Here is a 23,499-nt window from a genome sequence, read left to right as displayed (position 1 = left end):
TCTGGTGACCCATGACCCGCTTATGTTTTTTACTATAAAATAGTTTATTAATTATAAATAATATCTTTTTCTTTTTAAATTGGATATTAAATTTTAATATATTCCTATTTTGTAGGATTTTCATATCAAATAATTGGTAAGATTAATTTTAATTTAATGAGATGTTATAACCCGTTTAAGAGCTATCTGGTTTTGGTAAGACCCATACCTATTAATTGGGTTAAATCAATGAGAGACCTCCATTTAAAAATCAAGAAATCTAGTGGCTTCCATAAAAGGAGGGAGCGACCTCATCACGACACATAGGATTTTTGGGTTTTCGTTTATATATATTATAGATATATTATATATTGTCTGGTCCAACCGCTAAAACGGGTGGCGGTTCGCCCCTCATAAAAAGCCCCTCATAAAAAACCCGTGCATTTGTTGTTCCGTTTTATGTTGTGAAGTGTGACAATTTGTGGTTAAAACACTAAAATATCATTTGAGCATATAAAATATATTTTTTGAAAGAAAAGTAATTTATATATGATTAATTCAAGCATGAATCTTCCTATACTATTAAATCAATAGAGTTTATGAATACATGGGCTTTTCTTATTGGTCCAACTCTATTGCTTCCATATATAACATGTTCTTTGATTTTCTTCCCAATTAAATAATTCATAAAGAAATTCAATTAATAAGAAACTCGTTTATGTTTGTCATTATATGTTATACCCTTTTAATATACCCATTTAGGTATGTCCCAATCAATCAGAGCTTACGAATCGGCCCTAATTCCCACCTTTCATATATCGAATCCTTCACGCCTCCTTATTCGTCCGCGTTAATCTCTTGAGTATCCTTCAATTATACTCGGTTAATCAAGATTGATATTCAACCAGGTTAGTGTAAAAATCTCCTTTAATTATTTTCATCAATTATTCCAATTCCATTTATGTTTTAGGGTAGTAATAGGTTTTGATTTCCTTGATGGATTATATCCATATCATCTTACGTTGTATCAATTTTTCGTTTATACATTCTAATTTCTTAATTTCCTCTATTTTATAAACCCTAATTTTGCTAATCGATAGACATCAAAGATATATATATATGTGTGTGTGTGTGAACATATGAATTATATCGATACCTTTTATACTTTGTATCAATAAAGAAAAACCTAATTTTTTGTATCATTTTAATGAATTAATAATCAGTAGACATCAAACATATATACTTTATTCATGATTTGGGGGGTTAAATATCACAGATGAAATTAACCTCTTATAGTGTTACAACACCAGAATTTTCGTATATATTATCATAGTTTTTCGTTTATTAATTATCATATTTTAGTTCAAATCATCTTATTTTTTTGCAACGTGTGTTTTTGTTAATGCAATTTAGTGGCCAAAATCAAAAATGAAGTATGGAGAGCACATTTTTCTTGAGTTTTTATTTAAGGGTTTGGAAAAAAAAAGATAAGAAATTTTTTTTTTTTTATTCTTGAGTTTTTTCATTAGAAGAAAAGAAAGAGAATGGAAAGATAAGTTAGGGTTTTTTTCCTTCAAAACTTTCCAGCCAAATATGGTCTGATTCTGAAAGAAAGTTTTTAGTCATGTACAATATTACTAATTTACCCTATCTTTTCCTTCCTATCTAACTCAATAATAAGGACATAATTGTAAAGTTACAATTTTTTTTCATATCTTTTCCTTCCTATCTAAATCAAGAATGTAATTTAACACTTTCTTTTATATTCTTTTATTTTAACTCGAGAATGTCTTTAAAATATATAATTTATTTTCCTTTCTTCCCCTATCCAATCTTATCATTTCTTTTTTTTTTTTGTATTTTAAACCCGAGAATGCAGTGTAAGTGTATGTTTCTATTTTCCTTGTATCATATTAATTTAATTTAATTAATACGTTCTAACTTGATCTGTTTATAAATATTTATAACTTTTATTTAATAGACACAATTGAAATTAAATCAATATCAAATTATATCAATATCAAATGAATTGTAACATTAAAAGTGTTTCCTAATTGATTCAATTTCCATATGTTTAATAATTTTGTTCCATATTTCAAGCTCTTTTAAAATTCAAAATTAATGTCTTTGACTTGTAATTTAGAAATAAATACCTTTTATATTTAACTAACCAAAATATTATAATCTTGTAACTTATAACCGTTTCATAATAGATTCTCTTTTTGTTTAGCAATCCAAAAATATTACTCGTATTACCTGTTTATATATAGTGAGTCTTTGACACACAAATTTTCACACCATCACACCACCTTTTGCAATATCATATTTGTTAGTTTGTAAGGTAGATTTTCTTCGTTATACTTATTTACTTCATTTATATTATTTGTTTTGTTTATGCATTATAACAATGCGTTGTTATTTGTTTACAAACAGCACATGGAGCCAACAAACATTAAAATGTTGAACGAGTTAGATATTCTTAACAATGAAAGTATTCTCAAGGTTCGTATATTGAAGTTATGGCGTCTCAACGACAATAACAAACCGGGGGAAGATTGGTCAATTGAGATGATTTTGCAAGACGAAATGGTATTTTTACATATTTTTTTAACTAATTTATATAACCCAATTTTACATGCATTAGCACTTACACATTCTAGTTATTATTTTTAATATATTATTCACACGTTTTTTTTGGTAACATTAATTATGTAACAGGGTAACCTAATTCAAGCTTATATAAGGAAGCCTTGCATTCCCAAGCATGATGCTTATCTTGCGGAAAACAGGTCGTTGATTGTTAGAAAGACTTCAATTTGAGCAAATTTGTCCACCTACAAATATGTTGACTGCCCAAACAAACTATGTTTCTGTTTCGAAACTCATCTTTCAAATTCGTATGAATTTAAAGGTTATCTATTTGGCTTGTCATTTGTTAGCTTTGATGATATAGTTTTTGAATTTTTAGTTGAAGTTATTATTATCTTTATAATAATTGTAAATTGAATGTTATTTTGGTTGAAGCTATGTTTAACAATCATTTATTTTCGTACAATTATTAAGAAATATATATCATGTTGTCCTACCAAAACATATGTCACAAATTATGGAATCCTATAAAATAATGTGTGTTTGTTACACGATTTATATAATTTCACTCGTGTCGTACATGAGTCAATAACCTAGTTCATGGAATAAATAAGTGCATCTACTAAATATATATTTTAAGGATGTACAATTGTTTTTAAATTGACTTGCAATTGCTAGTTAAAAGTAAACGACTAAAAAAAGGTATCACTTTCGTGAGTGAGCTTCCAAACTTGTATAAAAGCCAACCTCGTTCATTATCTTTCATCTTCACACACAACTGGTTAAACATCCAAATTTCTATAAAAACCAACCCCATTTAATCATTTATTATCCTTTATCTTCACACACAACTGTATCCATGGATCATGGCTTCATCACCACCACCCTCATTCTGACCGGGTCTCCGGCACACCGTCATCTATCCTTTGCCAATGTTGTTTCTTGGAACCTTGTTTCGGACAAAAACTTTATTAGCGGTACAGAAATGATAAGCTAAGCTTTGCCATTCAACTTCATTAGCGGTATGGAAAACGTTTTCTTCTATTTTTTTTTTTTTAATTTAGTTAACATGCTTTACTTATTAAATTTTCAATTTATTTATGGTATCTACGTTTTATATAGTATTTAAATATTTTTCTAAATTTACTTTGTTATCATCCAGTTCTTGAGTCAGTCCAGACTTTCAATAACTATATTTTGTAAATTGATTGTGTTTTAAGGAATATAACTATGCCTTTAGTTATAAGTTTTTAATAATAAATATTATTATTTTTATTGATAGTAGTAAATTTGATCGAAAAGAAAACAAAATTTGTTGATACATCATAGATTCAAGTGTTTTAGAAAAGTAGGAAAAAAAGGGTGGTTATAATTGTCATAAAAAAGTGAATTATTGTACGAAGATAGAGTTTATAGTTAGAAATATTTTTTAAACTACGAGAAAATGATTTTGAATGTGACGCAATCCAAATGTATCACATGGGATGGCACCATCTCTTCTATCAGTACAATCCTAATTCAACTCATCAAGAAATCTGATCAAGTGGTATCATCTCCCTTTCGCCATGGTACCAGACCACTGGTACGACATCGAAGGTGTCTTTACTGGTTCAGCGACGATCCTCCCAAATGGTGAAATAGTCATGCTCTACACTGGTAGCGCGTATGATCTTTCACAGCTACAATGCATAACTTGTGTGGGCAACTCGTCCGATCCATTACTTGTTGATTTGGTAAAATACCAAGGAAACCTAGTCTTATTCCCAACCTAGATGCGGGGCACAGAGACTTCCGGGACCCATCAACACTATGGATGGGGCCTGATGGTGAATGCCGACTGTTGATGGGGTCAAAGAAAAACGAGACAGTTGGTTGTGCGTTAGTCCACCACACCACAGATTTCACATAATTTGAGCTGAAAGATGAAGTGCTGCACGCGGTCCCTCATACCATATGGGAGTGTGTAGATTTGTACCATGTATCCACCACACACACAAATGGGTTGGACATTCCCGTCGATGATGGGCCAAATGTAAAATATGTGCTGAAAAAAAGTGGGGATGATAACAAGCATGATTGGTATTCAATTGGACATCTCAATCGGTTGAATGATAACAAGAGTACCATATATCATTCAACCGATTGAGATGTCCAATTGAATACTAGTCATGCTTATTATCATCCCCACTTTCTTTCAGCGCGTATTTTACATTTGGCCCATTATTGACGGACATGTCTAACCCATTTGTGTGTGTGGTAGATACATGGTACAAATCTACACACTCCCACATACCTGTATGAGGGACCTCGTGCATCACTTCATTTTTCAGTTCAAAGTATGTGAAATTTGTGGTACGGTAGACCAACGCACAACCATCTGCCTTGTTTTTCTTTGTCCCAACCAACATTCACCATCGGGCCCCATCCATAGTGTTGATGGGTCCTGGAAGTCTCTGGGCCCCACACCTGGAGGTGGGAATAAGACTGGGTTTCCTTGATATTTTACCCAATCAGCAAGTAATGGATCAGACGAGTTGCCCGCATATGCTATGCACTGTAGCTGCGAAAGATCATACGCGCTACCAGTGTAGAGCATGACTACTTCACCATTTGGGAGGATGGTAGCTGAACCGGTAAAGACACCTTCAATGTCGTACCAGTGGTCCGGCACCATGACGAAAGGGAGAAGATACCATTTGATGAGATTCCTTGATACCGAGTGTCCCCATGTCATGTTGCCCCAAAGGGGTGAAAACGGATTATACTGGTAGAACAGGTGGTACCATCCCTTGTAATACATTGGGCCTGCATCACATTCAATGATTTGGTCAATGCTTAGAATAGATAGAAATCATCAAAGTCAACTTATTGGTCTACAAAGTCAAAGCAAGAATCAGAATTTGATGCAAAAACAAGTTAATGGGCCAAGTCTTGTAAGTTAAAATCATCATCCTCAGTGTCAATGCAGAAACAAGTTAATGGGACAAGTCTTGTAAGTTAAAAGCATGTTTGCAGGCAAATGTGAATTGGTTCATGCAAGTCAAAGTCAATTAATCAGATCAAGGTTTTGTTAAGAGACAAATTTTGGTTCAGGCATTTCAACTGTTGCAAAAAAATTGGTCTTTTATTCTTGTCAGCCATATGAGAATTCTGATGCTTGGTTCTGGTTTTTGAAGACAACCTTTAGCAAAGGGTCCTAGTCATGATTGTTAGCTGTCTGTTACTGTCGGGTGGTCGTGGACTCGTGTCTGTGATGATGTTTGTATGTTGGTCTAGTTTTGGTTTTGGGATTTGGGCATGGTTAGATGTTATTATGCATGTCTGCCCATGACAACCTTTATGAGGTTGTTTTTTATAGTTTTTATCAATTCCTGGTTTTTCTAGGCTAACACTTGTTTGTACACTGTTGATGTTTGTAACCTTTTTGTGATGGGAACTTGTAATGATATCTAATTTTGTTTTGTGTTTAATGTTTTTGTTTGTTTTGCACATTAATCTTTGTTTTGTTGATGAAAGTTGAAAAGAATGCAACATCTTTCAAAAGATGGATTTGCATGCACTAATTTAAGTTTGCAGCTTTGATTATAATTACGAGACAGCATAAACCGGGTAAGATTTGCAAGAAACGAACCAATCAGTCCCGGTTATATTACAATAGGGTTGGTTTGAAAACATCATTAACCAAGTCCAGGTTGGGTATGGCGGGCAATACCCATTTATAATGGCCCCTCAACAATTTGTGTTAGTACCTCATAATTGCTTGACTTGTCTAAACAAGACAACGTACAAAACTAGCAAGTAAATGATGAATATTGCAAGGAGAACTTGCATGATAGCATCAGCACTTCAAAACATCAGCCATTCCCTCTTTTCGCCTAAAGATTTACATGTCCCTATATGTTCCATATAACTTCTTATAAAGAGAGCGGTATATAAAGATTACAGTAGTGCTTGCATAGATTATGAGAATGGTAAAGTATGATATAAAGATTACAGTAACGCTTGTGCAGATTATGAGAATGGGACTAAGTAACGTGCCTAGATGCTAAGAGCGAGTATGTGTAATGCAGGCTATGAACATAGGGAAGGTCTGTGAGCCTTGTACGTTACTCATTACCTATAGGATTATGTGTAGGATAGGCTGTGAACATACGGGAGGTTTGTGAGCCTTATACGTGATTTATAACCTATTGAATTATGTGTTGGCTTAGGGAAGCTATGTGAGCCTTGTACGCCATTATTTAAGTGGCGGTATAAGGAAGGTCGGTGTGCCTTGGATGTATCGTGCCTGTGATAGGAAAAGAAATTATATAGGGAAGGTATGTGTGCCTTGTACGTTTCATAAGTAGGTATTGGCATAGGAAGGTATGTGCGCCTTGTATGTACCATACATGTGCACGTAATGATATAGGGGAGGTTTGTGTGCCTTGTACGTGCCGTGTGCAAGATAGAGAATGAACTGAAAATAGGGAAGGCCTTCGAACCTTGAACCTTGTATGTGTTTACAACCATGAGCATAGGAATAGTCTGTTTGCTATGCATGTGCTTCATGGAGAATACGTGTTTAAGAATGTGTGAATGTGTTATGATGTGCAAGGTAAGACTGGTTGTGATTTGTTTGGATGTGATTATATGTATGAAGTATGATAAAACTTTATTTAAGTGTAAAAAGTTTTAAAACTCAATTTAAATAATATAATAGTTAATACAGTTGGTTTAGTATTTTTTTTTTTAATGTCATTTAGTCAGTCAGTACGCATCATCTTAACGTCAAAAGCTTTAGCATCTGTCCATTAAAGTAACTATTTTCTACCCATATGTAAATTGTTGGTCCAAATACATAATTTCTCATAGATATGAACCAAAATTGTAATTTAAGCACCGACTGTCCGTATATATAACTAATTGGTGTATATATATTAAAAAGAGGATTTTCTCTCTCTCTCTCACAAAAACACTATTCAATTATCTATTATTTTATTGTTAAGCAACAAATACTATACTACAAATATAAGATTAACAACTCTCTTTTTACATTATCATATGGTAAGTATTGTTTTCTTTGTTTTACTTAATGTTTTAACTAATGTAGTATTTAAAAAACTATATTATTTGTCGGTTAAATGATTTTTTTAAACTTTGCTTTAATATTTGTTATAGTTGATGTTTACAATGACCGAAACTTTTTCATATTTAAAACTATCCCATCATCACATGTTTTATATCCGTGTTTTGAAGTTTAATGCCGCATCTTTAAAATATGTTTCTTTGGCTAACGAATTCATGTTTACAAATCTGTGTTGGTACCGCCAACAACGAATTTGCGTCGGTTCACAACTATAGCATGCCGTTTTTTTGTTCTACACGTTATAATTTTTTGTATCAAGGGTTTATTTCTTTGGTTTACTTCCGATGTCGTAACCCAATACAGGTTGATTTCTCGTCGACTCACAACACGTTCATGATTTAACGCCTTTATGTATGTTTTTTCGTTTATTGATCCCGTCATGAAGCGCGGGTCCTAAATCCTAGTTGTTATTTAATGTATAACTCCAAATCGTCCTATACATAAAGCAACAATATAAACAAAAGCAATGACGCTTATTATTAGCATGGTTATTGCCGTTTTACTACTTATCATTGTAGCGGCACAAACAGGTGAATACATGTTTGTTCAAAAGTTTTTGTAGATTAATTGCATTTTTTAATTCTATTATAAGTTCATTTTTGTTAACATATATGAATTTCAGAATGATGTTATTCGTGGTCAAGTACTAAGATAATTAATGTAGACGGTGAGAACGAGATGAAGATAAATATCCCCATATGTGATCCGGTAATTCCTTTGTCCGTCTCAGATTGTGATAATGGAGTGTGTGAGAAGTTGTGTATGAATTTACATGGGGAAAATGCTCGGATGCAACACACTGTTATTGTCACTGGTTATGTTAGTGTAACCCCAATACTTTAAAATGAAGGGAATAAAATTATAGGTTAGCTTTAAATTTGTTTACTTAATCCATATTTATTTATCATATGTGTTAAACGTATTCCCTACCAACCATCTTATGGTAGGAAATATCTTTCAACAAATGGTAGAAAATCCCCTTATTAATTTCTCTAGTCAATGGTTTGAAGCGAGGATTGTTAAATATATTAATAACTAGAATTTTATCCGGCGCGCTGCGCCAGGCAGTTGGGATTAGTTGATGTACCCGTGGCATTGTAGAAGTGAACATTCATTACAATACCGAAATAAACCTGAAAAATAAATTTTGGATATTTAAACCGTTGTTTATTCGGTCGGTAAAACCCGGGCATTGGCAAAGCCCAAACGCTGGTAAAATCTAGCATTACGACGGTGAGTCGATACAAATTCAGCCAGTATCAGTTACGTTCGGTATGCCATAAATAACATTGGTAAAACTCGTGCGTTAGAACCTAAAAAATAAGCTCGTCAAATTAACATATAAAAAGATTAAAATATAAAAGAAATAAAGTATTTAAAACGATGTGTATTTATTTGGTAAACCTCGGGCGTTGGTGAACTCAAGCGTTGTTGGTCCCGGGTGTTGAGGCTGTGAGTCGACAAGAATTCAGTCAAATTAACATATAAAAAGATTAAAATATAAAATTTTAAATTATTTAAAACGATATTTATTCGTTTGGTGAAAGTCGGACGTTGATAAAACGCAAGCATTGTTGGTCCCGAGTGTTGAGACGGTGAGTCGATACGAATTTTATCATTTTTTGTTACGGTTTCGGAAAACAAAACAAAAAATTAATCAAAATGGCATGACCCAATAAGCTATCGCCACTTGGTCCAATAGAATGAAGTGCGACACCAACACTCTCTTTTATATATATCAGATAATATCATTAGAGTACTTTCAATATTACTAATATAAGCATATTAATACCAAAGGGCTTTTAACTAATAGTATCCAAATGTGTTGTTCGGTGTCTCATTCCCAAGAGATCATGGGTTTTAATCACATTGTAAGCCAGTGATGATGTAGATTTTATGAGTAAATTAGAAAGTGTGTGAAATTGTTATTTATAAATAAATAAATAATAATAATAATAATAATATATTATTATTATTATGATGATGATGTAATGTCATGTAATACAAAACACGACAATATGGGATATGACTTGACATGATATAATATAACACAGGGCCGAGCACGGTTCGGTTCGGTTCGGTTTTTAGGCGAAACTGAAGTCATCGGTTTTTTGAATATACAAACCGTGCAGTTTTGGTTTTTTGGTTTTTGGTTATTTTCGGTTTTGGTTCGGTTATAGTCGGGTTTTTTTTCCCAATTATGTGTAGACATAGCAAAAAAAATTTAAAATGAAGATGATGATTTTAAGCTTGTAAGAACGTATTAGAGTACTACAAATATATTGAATATAAAAAACAAAAATAGACGCGTGTTACGTGAAACCATACGAATACAAAGTTGCTAGAGTAATAGAGTTTAAAATTCAACAAAGTTCTTAATCAAAAAACACTGAAAGTTTAATCCTAATCTTCATTAATCATCTTGTTCATCTTCAAAGTTTAGTAACAGTCTTCATCATCTTCACAATCTTTATCATCATCAATTGGTTCGTCTGGGTTTTTTTCGGTTTTTAAAAATGGGAAACCAATTCGGTTAATTAAGTTTTGGTTCGATAAATTTGGTTTCTGCTCACCCTAATATAACATAATGTATAACATGCGTATTTATATGTGATAAGTAATTCAAAGGGTTATTAGAGTTTAAAATCTAAACTTTGACCAATTAAACGAGATAAAATCAACTAAAGAAATGCTTTATGACGGTCTCTCATATCATGTGTTTATTAAAGCCCCAATTAATTAGTTATTTAACTTATATAAATAAATAGTTAACCAAGAATTAAATAATAAATCTTTATTTCTATTTCTTCCAAAAATATGAATGTTGCATCGTTATCTTCATTTCGTGAGATCTATGGATTGGATGCTTGGATCTTGAGTTTGGTATAGGATCCAAGTGGTGGTGATTAGGGATGAATAAATTTGGTACTGGTATCGGTACCGGTATCGATACCGAATTCGGTACCGATTTGGTATCGTTGATACCAAGTTTTGAGAATCGCCCCAGCATTTTATTACGATACCGGTATTTCCTGAATTTTGCATGGAATATTGGTATCGAGCTGAATATTTCGTTACTAAAAACTTATGATTTTTGATATCGGTATGGTACGATCTCATCCTTAATGGTGATGAATGTAGAGAGTCTCTATTCTTGAGACTAGGGCCGTCCAAACCGCTCGACGCTCGAACTCGCTCGCCGCTCGCTCGAAAATTGCTCGGAAAATGCTCGCTCGTTTTTTCGCTCGATTGAAAACGAGCCGCTCTGCTCGGTTCGGTTTGTAAACGAGCCAAGCAACGAGCAAGGGTATGCTCGGTTCGGCTCGGCTCGAATATTTTTTATTTATTTTATATATAATTATATATGAACAAATATATAAATATATAGACAAAACACATAAATATAAGCTTACAATTATTTTTACCCCTTAAAATTTTTAATATTCCATTAATTTTATAGTTTTATTTGTTCAATTCAAGTTTTTAGAAAACTAAAAGTTTGTTTACATGATAATTATATCTCACTCTAAACTTATTTATAATAAAAATTTACAATATATTACATGTTTGTCTAAAAATTACTAATTTATTTATAAAATATATTATTTACAACATTTAAATTTGTTTCTTATTGAATTTTTTAAAGTGAAAAATAAATAAATAATGTTCGAAATCGCTCGATGTTCGATCGAAAAATGCTCGATTTGATTTTGGCTCGTTTCGGTTTTCGCTCGGTTCGAATTTTAGCCGCTCGGTTCGGTTCGGTTGTAAAAGAGCCAAGCAACGAGCAACCCTTCGCTCGGTTCGGCTCGGCTCGTGAACAGCGCTACTTGAGACGTATTTGTTGGTTAAAAATGTTTATCTCATACTAGTGGACTTCCATTAGGCCCATAAGCCTTTCCTAGATCCATTAGTCCATAGCATAATTAATTAATAAATTAAATATTCTTAAATAAATAAAACCTTTTGTTTATTCGAAATTCTGGGTTGGTTAAGTTTTTTCCATTGTTTTCATAACATATCTTTTGACGTAAACTATTATTCTTATTATTAACTAGTTTTCTACCCGGCGTGTTGCAGCGGGATAGGTTGGCAGAAATCGGGCGGTGGTAAAATCTAATCATTGAGGTGGTACGTCAATGCGAATTCAGTCAGTTTTGATTACGCGTGTTTTTGTGTCGATATAAAAACCAAAAATAAAAACAAAAGTTATAAAATTTAAGGTAGACCAATGAGACAACGTTGGTCATTAAAACCCAAGCGTTGGTAAAACCCAGCCGTTGTTGATCCCGGGCGTTAAGGCGATCAGTCTATGTAAATTCGGGCGGTTTCCCTCACGTTCTTTACCGTACCGAAACTAAAACAAAGAAAATCGACATTCGGTTGGTTTTTGTTACGGTACTGAAACTAAAACAAAACAATAACAAAAAAATCAAAACAAAAAATAAAAAAACACAAAATCTTTTCCCCGTTAAGGTGCCGCAAGGTGGCCTAATAGGGTCTTGCGACACCAAAGTTTCATAATATATATAACTAGTGTTTTACCCGGCGTGTTGCGCCGAGCAGGTTGTTAAAACTCGGGTGTTGGTAAAACCCGAACATTGTAGGTCCCGGCTTTGAGGCGGTAAGTCGACACGAATTCGGTTAGTTTTGGTAATGTGCGTTATGACATCGGAACTAAACAAAAACTAAAAGAAAAGCAATTTAAAAACTGAGGTGGACCAATGGGGTAGCGTCGGTCAGTAAAGCTCGGGCTTTGGTAAAACCCGAGCATTGAGGCGATGAATCTACACAAATTTGGTCATTCTCCGTCACGTTCGTTACAATACCGGAACTAAAAAAACAAAAACAAAAACAAAATTAATATCCGGTCAGCTTTCTTTATTGTACCGATACTAAAACAAAATGCGGTGATTGTACGCAAATTCGGTCGGTTTCACTTAACAACAAAACTATCTGGTCCACGTCAAAATTAATGTTGAAGGACAAACCATTCTACCATACACAAAAACATAAATAACACAATTAAAAAAATAAAACCATAATTTGCGCTATCAGGGATTCGAACCCGGGTTACTAGCCGAAACCAACAGTTTCCCCAAACAACAAAGACATCCTGCCAACACCAATGCATGTGCTAACTATCAAAACCATTATTACATACACAAAAACAAAGAAAACCAATTTTGTGGCACCAAAGTTCTAAATTATAATAATAATAATAATAATAATAATAATAATAATAATAATAATTTGTGTAAGTTATATTAATAGCCATTTTATCTTAATATAAAGCTAATAGTTATTATTATTATTATTATTATTATTATACAAGATCTTTGTAAATGATAATGCTAATTATTAATTTGTGAATGTTACTTTAATAGACATAAATTTAACAAAATTATTCAATTCAATCTTATTTCTTTTTACATATATTATTGTTGCACATACTATATTAAGTTAACATTATTTATTTTTAATAGTAATGAATTTAACAAAATTAATAGTTAATTTATTATTACTAGCAAGTGAGCCCGCGTTCCGCGACAGGTATGTATTTTTGAAAGTAAATTATTAATTCGGTCGGTATGGGTTATGTTCATTATAACTATTTCATAACACTGGTTTAACTTTTAAGCGTGGATAAGGATAGGTAAGGGTAAGTTCGCGTTCAGGTCTTGTTAGGACTCGTTTTAGGTTTTCGAGTTTGTCATGAATTGGACTCGCCGAGCGCGACCCATGTTACACCCAACTATTAATTGCATCGATGAAAAGGTCAAGCCCAAGCTGAAATTACCAGTGGGTTAACTAATATTCTTTAAGATAAAAAAATCCAAATTTCTTTGAAAGTAGGAAACACGTGCATTTTGAACATGAATAATTGTGATCAAACTTTCTTTGAAAGTAACTGAACATGCAACAATTGTTGCAATAAAAGACGTTGGAAATTGAATGAATAAGTATAACTTATACCCGTTTTAACTCGAACCGAAGCTAATAATCCTTTTTAAATGACCCGAACTTATTTTGCTTATAACCCATTTTGACCCATTTTAACCCTAACCAAAACTGGTTTTTTTCTTTTAAGTACCCGGACTCATTTGAAGAAAAAGTTGGGGTCCAAGAAAGGAAAATGGGCTGAAGAGTTGTCGTTCGTACTTTGGGTTGATAGGACTACTTAAAAAAATGCAACGGGTCAAACACCTTTCTCCTTGGTGTTTGGGGCCAAAGCTGTTATCCCTACAAAGATGTGTGTCACACCCCAACCTAAGGCGGAAATGCCGGGGCGTGATCCGATTGCTCACAGCTCGAAGATACTATCATAATATAAAGGTGACAATATCTATTTAATTATTTTATTTCAAATGTGCACACAATACTCAAATACAACAAAACAATTCAGACAAATATATACAACAATTTAAATTCATGTTTGTCTTCAATAAAACCCTAAGGTCTTTCTAAGTGTCCAAACTTCAACTCAAGCCACCTGCATATGCGTAGAAAACAGAGTTTGTCAACAACACATGTTGAGTGAGGTGATCACCAATTTTGACACAACAATAATAATATATATAATAGATAAATGATAAGTGTTAAGTGCGCAAACCAATCTATGTGGTAATAATCAATCAAACCTTAACAAACCAAAATCAAGTTGCACTAGTGTGCCAATGAATCGTTGCCAAGGGAATCGGGCATTGATTACAATGACTAAAATTGTCGGTTTACCTTCGCCAAGCGAATCGGGCTCCGGTTACTAAGACGGTCGTATGATCATACTAATGAGAAACCTATACAAAGGGGATATGTTGGACCTCTCCAAATGTTGTCAAGTAAACAATTAAACATGTAGCAATTAGCAAATAGCATTCAACTGATATTCACACAATGATTATGTTTGCGAGTTTGTGTATATATATAGGATAGAAAATATGAATAAATACGTATATGTCCCCAAAACATTTGAAAATAGTGTATAAAAAGGGGAATGATCAAACTCACCTTAGATCAACGATAAGTGATTAATAAATGCGATTAAACGAGCTATGGAATAAGCGAGTCATCCACTACAGGTCAAATGTTATAAATGATCAGAATATGAATCTATGAGATATGATAAGAAAATTAAAAAAGAACTCGTGGCCGCTAGAATCAATCCAAACAGACGTTTAGAACTCAAGTTATGCTTGTTTTAAGATTTACGCGAGCTGGTACTGACCAGAATCTGAACAGCGAGTCAGAAGTCGGGATTTGGTCAGTAGCCTTAAAATTTCGTTACGAGAATAAAAGTATTCTGGACCGAATGTTGAATCCGACCAGAAGTATGAGAAAACGTTAAGTCAAACTAGTTGACTATTTTGTCTTTTAACGAGTTTTAAACGATTTGACCAGTCAACACCCTTCAACCACCAAAATTGATAGAAGTTTATTGACTAGGGAATATATATGAATGATTTCTATGTTTACAACTTACCCGGATAGTGAAAGAATCAACAGAAACAATGAGTCAAAGGTCGGTGCATAAGCAAAGTCAACCGAATAAGCGTGTATCTTAAACAATAATGCAAAAACCGAAGGATTTGATGATGAACCGAGGTAGGTGACGGCTAGGGTTAGTATATTAGGGTATGAGGAAGTTTTTGGTAGAATAATTATGATGTGTTTATATAGAGATTACAAAAACGAACCATATTTGGAAGATTTACTCGTGTAAGTAACAAAATACGGTTTTAATGAGAAAACCGATATAATATCATTGAAAATTCATTCTTGATCAGTAATCTAAGAGTATGGACTTGTATTTTGGTTATAATCATTTTCGTGGACCTTAATTTACTCAATTTATGCCAGAAATAAGGGATTTGGATGCTAAAAACAAATTAGGAAACAAAATAAGCTATTTAATGAGAAAATCTAGTATAATAACTAACAAAATTTGGCTTGGACACCAATAAAATGAAATTGGACCAGCTATAACATTTCTTGAAGTTTAAGTTTCGTTAATTTAATCGAAAATAGGAATGAATTGACAAAACTAGTCCCTGTAGTTCCCGAAAATGCGATTTTTAGCCGTTTTAAGCAATTTTAAAGGTTTCTAAGGGCTATTTGGCATAATTGAAAGTTATGAAATTATAAAATAAGTTAAACCAAGTTAAATACCAATAAATACAAGTTTTAAATAGTTCGGAAGATCCAAATTACGTTCTCGGGTCGGGTTAAACGAATACGAGTTTGAAAAATCCAAGATGTTACATGGTGATCCCTACAGCAAGAACCAGTATCCAAGATACTGAGTCCAACAACCAAAGCCTTTCTGAAGATCTAGACACTATTGACGAGCTCAGAGAAATAGCCACCTTTAATAATTGTGTGAACCTAACTGATCAATTAACCTTGAAACTGATCCAATTAATCATCAATTTGAAACTTTAATCGATCAGTTTTGAGTTTTGAGTGATGGTTTTTAACCTTGAACGTTTAAGATTTTGGCTTGAATGTTTACAGTTTTTTTTCCTGAACGTTTAAGTTTTTGACTGAACGTTTAAACTTTTAACCTTGAACGTTTAAGTTTTTTGCCTGAACGTTTAAACTTATAATCTTGAACGTTTTAGGGTTGGGATTTTGGCTTGAACGTTTTAGTGTTTTTAACCTTGAACGTATTTCGCGTACGTAATGTACGTTAAGCTATTATTGTACGTTAACAATCCCCTATATATATACTTGCAGACTGTAAGCCTAAATAGTGTTGCACCTCCTTGACTTCATACGCAGGCATGTAACCAATAGGACTGGATTTTGTGTTTTAAAGTGCGTCTCATTAGGGGGTGAGACATTTTGTTGAACCGGTGGATCTCTTGGCTTTGCGTGATGTTGCTCGTAACTTTAATGAACTGGCAAGCCAACGAGTAATTGATAAATGGGATCACGTGAACGATAGCATTTTGAGTTATGTAGAAGTTTGTTTAGTTTTGAAATTGTAACATTATGTAGAATTTATGTTTGGAAAATTGTTTAATTTTAGGCAAATGTTGAAAAGTGCGATGGTGTTGAGTTGGTCGATGGTGGCGGCCTGGTTGAGTGATGGTAATGTCCGGTGGTTAAGATTGAGCTCCAGAGTATAGTGGTGGTATTGGCCTGGTTATATTTAAATATATAGGTTTAAGTTTAAGCGAGAAATGATATTACTGCGAGAAATGAATATGAACCACTACTTTTATTTTAGGCTTTAAATGTTTAAAATTTATGTAAAAGATGTAAATGCAACAATAAATTTTCTCCCTTTCTTCAATTAGTACGACTAATAAAACCATAATAAATCTCTCTATAATTAATATGCCTAACTAATTTAACTATAATAATTAAAAAAAATAAAAAACACTAATTTAGTTTTATAATTTATTTATCCCCTCTTCATTTTATCCAACAAAAATACAATTTATTCATATAATACTATTTATTTACATTAAAAAATAATTTCTTTCCACTCAATTAATTAGCATTTATATTTATGCATAATTTCTAACAATAAATATCAAAACATGATATTTTTTTTCAGTTGATATACATAGAAAAATTATTATGATAAATAATAACAATAGAATATCATACAAATGTGTCCATTAAATTTCGCGTATATAATGTACGTTAAACGATTATTATACGTTAACAATACCCTATATATATACTTGCAGACTGGAAGCTTGAAAAGTGTTGCACCTCCTTGACTTCATACGCAGGCATGTAACCAATAGGACTAGATTGTGTGTTTTAAAGTGCGTCTCATTACAATGTTAACTAGACTTCTAGAATATATATATATATATATATATATATATATATATATAAGGTTAAGATCATAAAACCCAACATTTTTCTTATTTTTCAAGAAAAGTTTCTCAATAAAATTTTGGCAAATAAAGTCCCAAACATGTGACGAAAAGAAAAATAAAACACAAAAACCTCCATCAATAAGATTTTGCTATATTAAAGTCTCTACACTTATTTAGAATGCATCTGTATATGATTTGTGAATATTTTGCCGGGGGATGAGACATTTTGTTGAACCGGTGGATCTCTTGGCTTTGCGTGATGTTGCTCATGACTTTAATGAACTGGCAAACCAACGAGTAATTGATAAATGGGATCACGTGAACAATGGCATTTGGAGTTATGTAGAAGTTTGTTTAGTTTTGAAATTCTAACATTATGTAGAATTTATGTTTGGAAAATTGTTTAATTTTAGGCAAATGAATATGAACCACCACTTTTATTTTAGGTTTTAAATGTTTAAAATTTATGAAAAAGATGCAAATGCAACAATAAATGTTCTCGATTTCTTTAATTAGTACAACTAATAAAACCATAATAAATCTCTCTATAATTAATCTGCCTAACTAGTTTAACTATAATAATTAAAAAAAATAAACACACTAATTTAGTTTTATGATTTATTTATCTCCTCTTCATTTTATCCAACAAAAATACAATTTATTCATACAATACTATTTATTTATATTAAAAAACAATTTCTTTCCACTCGATTTATTAGCATTTATATTTATGCATAATTTTTAACAATAAATATCAAAACATAATATTTTTTTTTCAGTTGATATACCTAGAAAAATTATTATGATAAATAATAATAATAAAATATCATACAAATGTATCCATTAAATATAAACAATAAATATATAACATACATAAAAGTATATAACCCTACACTTGTTTTAAGCAATAAAAACATTCAACATACAATTTACATATGTAATTCGACATCAACAGTTATATAAATACACAAAGATTCACATATCCTATGTGTGTGTAGATCATGGTTGTAAAAATCGCACCTAGGCACCTAGTACTCAACGAGTAATCCACGCTTAGGCCGAGTTCTTGGTGAGCCATCCCCGAGTACTCTCCAACTAAGGGGCCGAGTACTCCCAACTCCCCATTCGACCGCCTAGGGTCCGCCTAGCGATTTTTGCAACCCTGGTGTAGGTTATATGTTTTTCGTGTGTAGGCTATATGTTTTCTTATTCTTAGAACAAGTGTAGGTTATATGTTTTTGTGTAGGTTGTATATTTTTTTTATATTTAATTCAAACATGTGTAAGATAGTTTTTTGTATTATTCATCACAATTTAACTACGTGTTGATGGATATTCATATATTGAGTTGGAAGAAATTGGTTTTGGATAGAAAGAAATTTTAATGTATGAATAAATGTATTTGTGTAGGATAAAAATTTCGTGTGTAAGTTATATGTTTTTCCTGTGTAGATTATACGTTTTCGTGTGCGAATTATACATTTTCGTGTGCGTGTGTATTTTATTGATGCTGAATTTTATGTATAGGTTATATGCTTTTCGTCTGTAGGTTGTATGTTTTCTTATTCTTAGAACAAGTGTAGGTTATATGTTTTTGTGTAGGTTGTATATATTTTTGTTGATATTTAATGCAAACACGTGTATGATATTTTTTGTACTATTCATCACAATGTAACTACGTGTTGATGGATATTTATATATTGAGTTTGAAGAAATTGGTTTTGGATAGAAAGAAATTTTAATGTATGAATAAATTACACTTGTGCAGGATAAAATTCAAGAGAGAAAAAAAAAGTTATAAAAATAAACGAATTTTTAATATTTTTCAATTATAATAATTTGATTAATTATATCAATTGAATATATAACTATTATGGTTTATTAGTTATATTAATTGAATAAAGAGAATGCATTTATACTTTCTTCGTTTATTTTTAAGCATTTAATACATAAAATAAAACTAGTAGCCCATATTCATTTCTTGCAGTAATATCATTTCTCGCCTAAACCATCATATATATATATATACGTGTGTGTGTGTGCGTGTAACAATTTTTTTGAATTTTCTTTACACATACGTAATATATGTAGGTTACATATACGTAAAAAAATTACAAAATTTTTTATGCACCGAGTCGACTTTTTACATAGGTGTAACGAACGTTTAAATTAGTGTAATCACTGTACATCTTTATTCTCTCTCCTACTTTAATTTTTTGATCACATTTAATCTCTACCATATAATCTAATCTATTTAATTAAATGTGTGGTCAAGAATGAAGTTTTTAAAACCCAACAAGGTTCTCAAATTATCCCTCCTCTTTCTCTCTCTCTCTCTCTCTCTATATATATATATATATAATATCTTTAATATATAATATATGTAAACTTTGATAACCTGATTTCAGGTCAAATATTTATGATTGGAACAATTTTAAAAGTTTAATAACCTGATTGGAACAAATTGTTTTATAAGTGACCTGAATGGAACAATTATAAAAAGGGAAAATCCCCAAAATAGCCCATCTACAAAATGAGATTCCAACTTTGTCCTCTAAACTTAATATTTTCAAAAATGGCCTTCTATAACTCATCTTTGACCATGTATTAGAAGATCTAACACGTCTTTGACGACATGTTAGGATAACACGTCGTCAAAGACGCGTTGAATTTCCTAACACATGGTTAAAGACGCTAAAACGTTGTCAAAGACGCGTTAGATTTCCTAATACATGGTTAAAGATGAGTTAGGCCTCCAAACACGTAGTCAAAGATATGTTAGCATCAAACGCGTAGTCGAAGATATAGCTTTTTTGTTTGTTTTTTTTAATATTATATTTTTATAACTAGTTTAACTTATATTTGTTTTTCTTTTATAACTTTTAATATATAAAAGTTTTATATTATTTCGAATATGCCGACGAGACATGCTTACTTTTACCTACTGACTGATATAAACTAACTCAAACTCGAGTCGTGCCAAATTAATATCGAAATATTCAATAAAATTTGACCCCGCTCGGTTTTAAATAAAATTTATGTCGGTCCGTAGATAAAAGTAAACATTTCTTGTCGGTATATTCGAAATAATATAAAATTTTTATATTTTAAAAGTAAAAAAAAACAAATATAAGTAAAACTAGTTATAAAAATATAATATTAAAAAAACAAACAAAAAAGCTAACATATCTTCGACTACGCGTTTGATGCTAACATATCTTTGACTACGTGTTTGGAGGAATAAATCTTTAACCATATGTTAGGAAATTTAACGCGTCTTTGACGATGTGTTGGCGTCTTTAACCATGTGTTAGGAAATCCAACACGTCTTTGACGACGTGTTATGCTAACATGTCGTCAAAGACGCGTTAGATTTCCTAATACATGGTCAAAGATAAGTTAGAGAGGACCATTTTTGGAAATATTAAGTTTCGGGGACAAAGTTGAATCTCATTTTGTAGATGGGCTATTTTGGGATTTTCCCTTATAAAAATTAGTTACTATTCTATAGAGTAATTTTAAACTATTCTAAAACTGAAAATATGAATATTATTTTCTCTTTATCAATCTATACAAAAACCTCTTCGACGTAAATTTCTTTCACACATCGATACAAACACTTTTGGTTTTTGAGAACTTTTATGCATACGTTAATGACATATAAAACAAGTTCCATCCATTTATCACTCTTTTTTTTAAACAACCAACATAACATATATTAAGTTATTTATATATATATATATATATATATATATATATATATATATATATATATATATATATATATATATAAAACTAGTAAGATGCTAGAAACACCAAAATACAAATGAGGAACACCAAAAAAAGAACAAGGAAGCAACCAACACCCATACACTTATCATTCAGTTATAATATATTTAAGTGTGTATTGTTTAGTTTTTATATTTGTTAATTACATTTCTCCAATTATTAAGTTATTTCATTGTATAAATGTAAATAACTTTCAATCTTGATCAATACTTTCTAAATATAAAGGTCCACAATATTTTTTCTTATCTTTCTTAGACACATTGATCTTTTAGCATAACCTCATCCTCTTAAATATGTTTACTTACACATATGACAACTAGGTTATTAACCCATGTACTACACGGGTGGAAATATAAAAATCGTCAATTAAACACATACACACAGATATGCATATATATATATATATATAATGAAGAAATGTAACATATTATTTTACATAAATCGGAATGAAAAAATTACCATAGATGAAAAGCTATCAATTTATAGAGTTGAATTTAATAATACATCGGTGGAAATTGTAGTAAAACACATATATGAATAGATGCTGATATATTTGAACAATTTGTAAATTTGAACGTAGTATTAACGAATGGTTTTACCTAAATCTTATGTGCTTATTCTTACAATTTGTAAGTTTGTAGGGTTCAACAGATAAGTTTCGGACACAAGCCATGGTAACGTCGGGGCCGCCAACACTATCTTCCACATAATTCAAATCTGTTAATTTAAAGCGTGTTAACAATTGTCACAACACAAAAGGTACATATGATTTTGTTAATTGACATATTTTCCCTTACCGAGAAGAGTATTAAGATAGCCAACACGACATGAACAAAAAGATCACACATCAGAATACCTGCATATGCAAGAGTTAACGTTTCAGCATTTATGCAAGCCGAACTCGTTCCTGAAAATACCATAAAATTCAAAATAAATAAAAAATCACAAATTAAATACTTATACCCATCCATTTGTAAACTTATATATAATGTTCAACATCATTATTATCTTCACTTTTGGAATATGAGATGGACCAACAATAACAGATACTCATCTACATTGCAGCTTGTTGTTTTGACTGTTCAGTGATCTATTAATTAGATACTGAAAACTATTATGTAAAATTAAACTAATAATAAATAATAGAGCATAAACAATAGGCAAACTCAAATGTTAAAAACTCAGAAAAGCAAAATGCAAAATCATATTACAGAATACATCATCATCATCATCATCATCACGTACTCAGTATATCCCACCAATAGCAAAGCTATGGTAGGGTTTGAGGAGGGTAAGATGTAGACATCCATTACAGAATGTTATTCCTAATCTAAAAATCAAAAGTTGTCATTGATTGAAACTAATATGTCATTGATTCCTACAGAAATCGAACCGAAACCTAAACAAAAACCGATCCGAAACCACAAAAACTGAAACCTAAACGAAACAAAAAAAACTGAAAACTAACCGAAACAAATCTAAACAACACAATAAACTGAAACGAACTAAAATAGGACTACAAAAATGAAGTCCAAAACAAAACCAAAAGCGAAGAAACTGAAACCAAACCAAATTGAAACTAATAACACAAACCAAAAACTGAAACAAAACCAATAACAAAAAAATCTTATCGAAACAAACTGAAAAAAAAAAATCATAAATCGAAATAAAACAAAAACTGGGAAGAATCAAAACCAAAATTTAACAAAAAACAAAAAAAAAAGCCAAAACCAAACCGAAACCAAAAACGGATACAACTAAACCAAACTGATACAAAACCGAGCCGAAAAAAAAAGGAAGTTAAGTATTCATCTTCAAACCAAGCAGGGGTGATCCACTTGTAATCACCATATTACCGCGCTAATGTTTTGAAATATAAATCAAATAATTATTTTTCTTGCATAACTTCATTAGTAAGATGTTAAGTACCTCCAATTGACTTGTGAAAACTGATTTCAATCGATTCCGTCTTGTTACTTTCATATCAATATATTTTACAAATCAATCGATTCAAGTTCGGATATAAATCAAGCACAAGTATGTGAAGATAAACTGAACGAAACAAACTAAAACATGTGTTGCTCACAGATAAACATGGAGGGAATGCAATGCCCTTTCTTCTTGAACTGACTGAAAAAAACATGATTTGATTCCTACAGAAATCGAACCGGAAGCTAAA

The 23,499-nt window shown here is 31.6% G+C and overlaps 1 pseudogene; it reads right to left on the bottom strand.

Moving 5' to 3' along the window:
* Positions 1-4,730: 4,730 nt before the first annotated feature.
* On the bottom strand, positions 4,731-22,287 carry LOC143633208 (acid beta-fructofuranosidase-like; annotated as a pseudogene).
* Between the last annotated feature and the right edge of the window lie 1,212 nt (positions 22,288-23,499).

The sequence above is a fragment of the Bidens hawaiensis genome, unplaced genomic scaffold (genome assembly GCF_021521415.1).
Source record: "Bidens hawaiensis isolate Kalapana, Puna unplaced genomic scaffold, B.hawaiensis_p1.1 tig00006634_1, whole genome shotgun sequence".
Taxonomy (NCBI): domain Eukaryota; kingdom Viridiplantae; phylum Streptophyta; class Magnoliopsida; order Asterales; family Asteraceae; genus Bidens; species Bidens hawaiensis.
Note: the sequence above shows the minus strand (reverse complement) of the source record. Positions and strands in the feature narration are given on the sequence as shown.